We start from the raw sequence: 5,514 nt of genomic DNA on the forward strand, positions 1-5,514 counted from the left end.
AGCAGGCAGCCGGTAGTCAGATTCCTCTGTAAACAGCGACTGGTAGGTCAGGAGGTAGTGTTCTGAGTACTGTTCTGAGCTAAGTGCAAGCACTGAACGGTACTCTCTAACTGACATTTCCCGACTGTCTGATTACTGGAGCAGAACTGTCTGTGTGTCTGCAGCGTTTCGTCTTTTGGTGCCCATCGGCAGAATAATTTCCTTGTCCACTACTGTGAGGCGGAAGCGAAGAAGTCTGCAGTTGACAGCGTTGCCTTTTATAGTTACACGGATATGGTGTCTGTTGGGATATGTCCGAAAGAACAGACACCATATCTGTATAAGTATATAGTTCTGGAAATACCGGCCATGACCTTCCTCTTCTGTGCTGATTCACACATATTACCCGAACTCTTACGGGACTTGGTAAGAATGTCTTCCACGAGTAATCAGTTCGTTGGGTAGGGACGCTACGAATGTAGTGTGTGGGAATATAAGGTGAGAATGTTGGTCTCGCGGGAGGCGTGCGCGAGATAGTCAGTCCCTGCAGTCGCGCTATCCTCTGTGCCCTCGGTAGCTCAGGTTGATAGAGCGTCTGCCATGTAAGCAGGAGATCCCGGGTTCGAATCCCGGTCGAGGCAAACTTTTTCACATGTCCCCGTTGGCATGTATCAACATCCGTCAGCATCTGAAGATATATTAATATATAGTTGTAATTGCGTTGCCTTTTGGTTGGTGCCCACTCTATCAGCGGACGAGTACGATCCGCTGGAGGAAGTCGCGCGAAAGCAGAATAGATCCGGGTTTTTCAGCGACATCTGGAGGCTGCTGGACCAAGTTGAGAGCCGCCAGGCGAATGGTTGTGCCTGTGCGTTGGCAGCCTTTCACGGTATTTGTTGCCTCTCTCTTGCTTGGTTCCCAACAATGACACTTTTCGAATTTCTTTGTATTTAAAGGATCTGAAGGTTATTACGTGGAAATAAATTTCCTAAAGCAGTACGATGCCCTCCTCAAAACCAGCCAAGATTTTGGAGCACTGTTAAATATACAAGTTTAAAATTTATCAAACATACGAACAGAAACGCTTGTAGCCGAGTGTGTATAGTTCTATTGCTGGGAACCAGTAGATGTTGGTCAGATTCTCGCCAGCTCTTTCTCTTGATTGTATGTATTACATTGCCTTTATACTGTTTTGAAGAGAACTCCCACATTCGTTACACAAAGTGAAAATGTTTTGCAAGTTTCTCTGCGCTACTCATGATGATTCTCTCTCTCTCTCTCTCTCTCTCTCTCTCTCTCTCTCTCTCTCTCTCTCTCTCTCTCCCTCCCTCCTCCGCCACCTGCTCCCCCCCCCTTCAGTATAAGAACTAGATTCCATTAGTCCGTTACTCATCGAGGGATGCTCTCTCAGGTTTTCTCGGCCTGGACTCCAACCAAACTGTGAACTATTGTTTGACAGAATATTTCTGCGGGCTCTGAGAAACTAGAGCATCAATGGGGGTAATAAGCGTCGGTAATGCAACTCACAGTCAGCTACAAATAGCGGCGCGAGACCAGTAGTAGTTCGGAGTCTGGCTGGAGACCTGCAGTGAGTACATAATAACATTGCAAGTCACAGCACCTGAAGAAGATCACTAAGTCGTTCGTCGAAATAATGTACTGTGAAAAACTGGAAACAACAACTTGGCTATACACCCGGAAGCACACATTTAATACTGCATATGATCGTATCTTGATTTTGTGGTACAGTTCAAACGCGTTTCTAAAAAAAGTGGGAAGACGGAATCTATTTGTTCCTTTGTATCTTTGGGAAGGGCAATTAGTAAATAATGAGTCAGGAAGAAAGGTATATACTTTGATCGGTTGATAGTATTAGTGATTCTGAACAGAAAACTTCGTATGGACACAGGCCCTACTCCGATTGGTTGCCGAGACAGAACACATTTAATCTTCATTGTTATTTATTTTCTGTATAATTCAAATATTGTCATAGTTTACAACGTACCACAATTCTGTAAAGGAATTCAGACGAACAGTTTTATACAGGACATGGTGGTCTCTGAAGTCGAGAAACAGCTTGAAATTGGCCTACAAAAACTATCTACGCTAAAGTGCATGCTCGAGATTTTCAGTATTCTCGCTCTCTCTTTGCGCTGACATTTAATCCTAGAGGGAAAAAATGAATAGGAGTTTGTTCGACGGAAATTTAAAGTAGTCTACTTTTGTACATCGACACGCTTGCGCTGGAACCTTGCAATAGGCGGCACTACATGCGGATATGGAAGGGTGTGAGGTCAGCAGACCTCTTTCACGTCGTCAGTTTTCGTAACCGGAGCCGCTGCTTCTGACTCCAGTTGACCTCACAAGGGCTGAATGAAACCCGCTTGTCAACAGCACACGAGAGACACGGACAGGCGCCTATCCGAGTGCTAACCTAGCCCAACAGCGCTTGACTTGGGCGATTTGACGGCAACTAGTGTTACTTTTGTGTTAGCAGAAGAGCCAACACCGTGTTAGGAGTGGAGGCCAAAATGCACGCTTTTTAGCTCACGCAGGCTGGCGTGAGGAGGGAAGAACTATACTGACGTGAGGTCTGGAACATGACAAGGAATGAGAATTCAGAAAGCGGACGTAATTAGTTTGATACTTAACTTTAATCCATTAATGATGAACGTCGCTCTTGACGGTACATGAGTCACAATATATTCTGTTCAGAATAAATTCTTGAAGTAATTATAGTAACTGAATATAGCTCCTTGCTAGGTCTTAGCAAATGACGGAGCTGAAGGCTACGCTACTGTCGTCTCTGCAAATGAGTGCGTATGTAGACAGTGAACCATCGCTACCAATGTCGGCTGCACAACTGGGGCGAATGCTAGGGCTCTCTCTAGACTAGACCTGCCGTGTGGTGGCGCTCGGTCTGCAATCACTGATAGTGGTGACACGCGGGTCCGACGTTTACTAAAGGACCGCGGCAAGTGTGGTGTCTGGCGGTGACACCACACTTACCTCCGCAGCAAGGCCGTTGTCTTCTATCTCTGAAAATATTCGGAATAGTTGTTCAAAATCACTAATATTATAACCTCTCGAAGCGTGCACCTTTCCTCCTTATCCTCTTCGAGGATGACCAGTGAAAGAAAACCTGTAGGAACACGAAAAAAGAAGCACCACGTGAGGTACGCTGCACTATGCAGCAGTGTAATGACTCACGTCACATCCTCAGATGCTGCTGTTGTAAGATATATCTGCTGACACCGTCGTAAACTGCTAAGGCCTGAGGTAGTGTGCGCGGAAAGATAAAGGCGTTTCCGCCAGCACGTCGCAGTCGCGGTACCCGCCCTGAGGCGCGCGTCGTATCGAGCAGCGCCGGGCCTGGCTGGCTAGCCGCGGCAGTAAATTGTTATCTGCGGCATTGTTGCCACAGCTGGGCGGTCGGCCACCGGCGCCGGGCTTAATTGCCGCAGGGCCGTCACCCTGCTCCCAGTTCCCAACCCTCGCCTACCCTCATATGTGCAGGTGCTCCCTTCTCTCTCTCTCTCTCTCTCTCTCTCTCTCTCTCTCTCTCTCCCTCTCCCTCTCCCTTCCACCCTCCCTCTCCCTCCCACCCTTCCCCCCTCCTCTCTCGCAAGACGCGCTCTGACCTTCGACGAGGCGCTGCAGATTTCTTACCAGTACGACAAAAGCTATAGTGCCCGAGAACAAAAAGTGAAGCATCCAGAAGGGGAGGAAAAAAACGAAATTAAAGTTCTCGCTTTGGAAGGATAAGTGATGTTACTTCAGCGATTACAGAGTCGAGACAACTTTACAAATAACGTGGCAGTTTGAACCCACTTACCTCTATGAGGCTGCACACTTTCTAGCCTGAATCCATGCACTCGTCCGAGATGTTCCCACACAGGTCCTATCTGTTTTCGGGTCACTCCACCACTCCAAGTGGAGCTGTATTGTGTTGTTAGGGCCGGCCGGAGTGGCCGTGCGGTTCTAGGCGCTACAGTCTGGAACCGCGAGACCTCTACGGTCTCAGGTTCGAATCCTGCCTCGGGTATGGATGTATGTAATGTCCTTAGGTTAGTTAGGCGTAAGTAGTGCTAAGTTCTAGGTAACTGATGACCTCGGAAGTTGAGTCCCATAGTTCTCAGAGCCTTTTTTTTTTAGGACGGAAATTCCCTGGTCCGGCTGCTACTCATCTGCGACCAGTGGTGCAAGATGACACAAAATGTTGCATAGTTGCCATACTTGTCCTCAAATGACAAGTGCAGAGGTGAAGCGGTTACGAAGTGCTTGGTTCCCAATAATGGATTCTCTCTGGTGGGCGACCGTAAAGTTGACGAAGAGTATGCCTGTTCTCACATTGCCATGCCTGCCCAACATCGGGGGGCACTATCCACATCCGAATCCCCCCAAAATCTCGATACTGCACGATTCGACCAGCTAGCGTCGTGGAGCTGGACGTTGAGGACCCATTCGAAACACTGTCAGGTGCTGATAATGCTGTCTCGTAGGACCATGCATATATATAAGATTGCATCGCCTTGGTTCCTAGAGTCCCGCAATCTGTACAGAAAATTGGAAGAGAGATCAGCATAAACGTCATTACCGCCCTTTTTATTGCTCATGAAAACCACACATTGTATGTTGTACCACCGTACAGCGAGACCAGAGGTGTTGGTCCAGATTGCTTGTACACACCTCTACCTCTAATTCCCAGCAGCACATCCTCTTGCATTGATGCATGCCTGTATTCGTCGTGGCATGCTATCCACAAGTTCATCAAGGCACTGTTAGTCGAGATTGTCCCACTCCTCAAAGGCGATTCTGCTTAGATCCTTCAGACTGGTTGGTGGGTCACGCCTTCTATAAACAGCCTTTTTCCATCTATCCCAGGAATATTCGATAGCGTTCATGTCTGAAGAACATGCTGGCCACTCTAGTCGAGCGATGTCATCCTGAAGGGAGTCATTCACAAGGTGTGCACGACGGGAGCGCAAATTGTCATCCACGAAGAAGAATGCCTCGCAAATATGTCTCCGGTAAGATTGCACTGTCGGTCGGAGGATGGCATTCATGTATTCACATATCAGAATGAAAGACTTTTATCCATACTACAGATTCGATCCATTGTTGTAGAAAATGGAACCACAGCATAATAACGGATAAAACATTGCAGTAATTAACAAAGCTGAGCAAGCCACATTCTTCATGCCCATAATTTGTAAAGCATATGGCGAAATACGGGGATCTGGCAGATGAGGTAAAGACCACATAAGAAAGGAAGAGCAGTTGTTTCCAGACTGATTGTGAAGGGTTTTTTTGAGTTGTCACTCTTCTGCCTAGATCGATTGAGTCCGGCAAGAAATCCTCACTTGCGCGAACCTCTTAATCTCAGAGTAACACTTGCACCCAATGTCCTCAATAATTTGTTGGATGTATTCCAATCTCTGTCCTCCCCTACTGTTTGTAGCCTCTACTGCTCCCTCTAGTACCATGGCAGTTATTCCCTGATGTCTTAACAGATGTCTTTATCATACTGCCTTT

The 5,514-nt window shown here is 47.2% G+C and overlaps 1 non-coding gene across 1 annotated transcript; it reads left to right on the forward strand.

Moving 5' to 3' along the window:
• The first annotated feature begins 545 nt into the window (after positions 1–545).
• Trnat-ugu (transfer RNA threonine (anticodon UGU)) lies at positions 546–620 on the forward strand. Its single transcript has one exon. It is a non-coding gene; the product is annotated as a tRNA-Thr (tRNA).
• The last annotated feature ends 4,894 nt before the right edge of the window (positions 621–5,514 follow it).

This window comes from Schistocerca gregaria, chromosome 3 (genome assembly GCF_023897955.1).
Source record: "Schistocerca gregaria isolate iqSchGreg1 chromosome 3, iqSchGreg1.2, whole genome shotgun sequence".
Classification (NCBI taxonomy): Eukaryota; Metazoa; Arthropoda; class Insecta; order Orthoptera; family Acrididae; genus Schistocerca; species Schistocerca gregaria.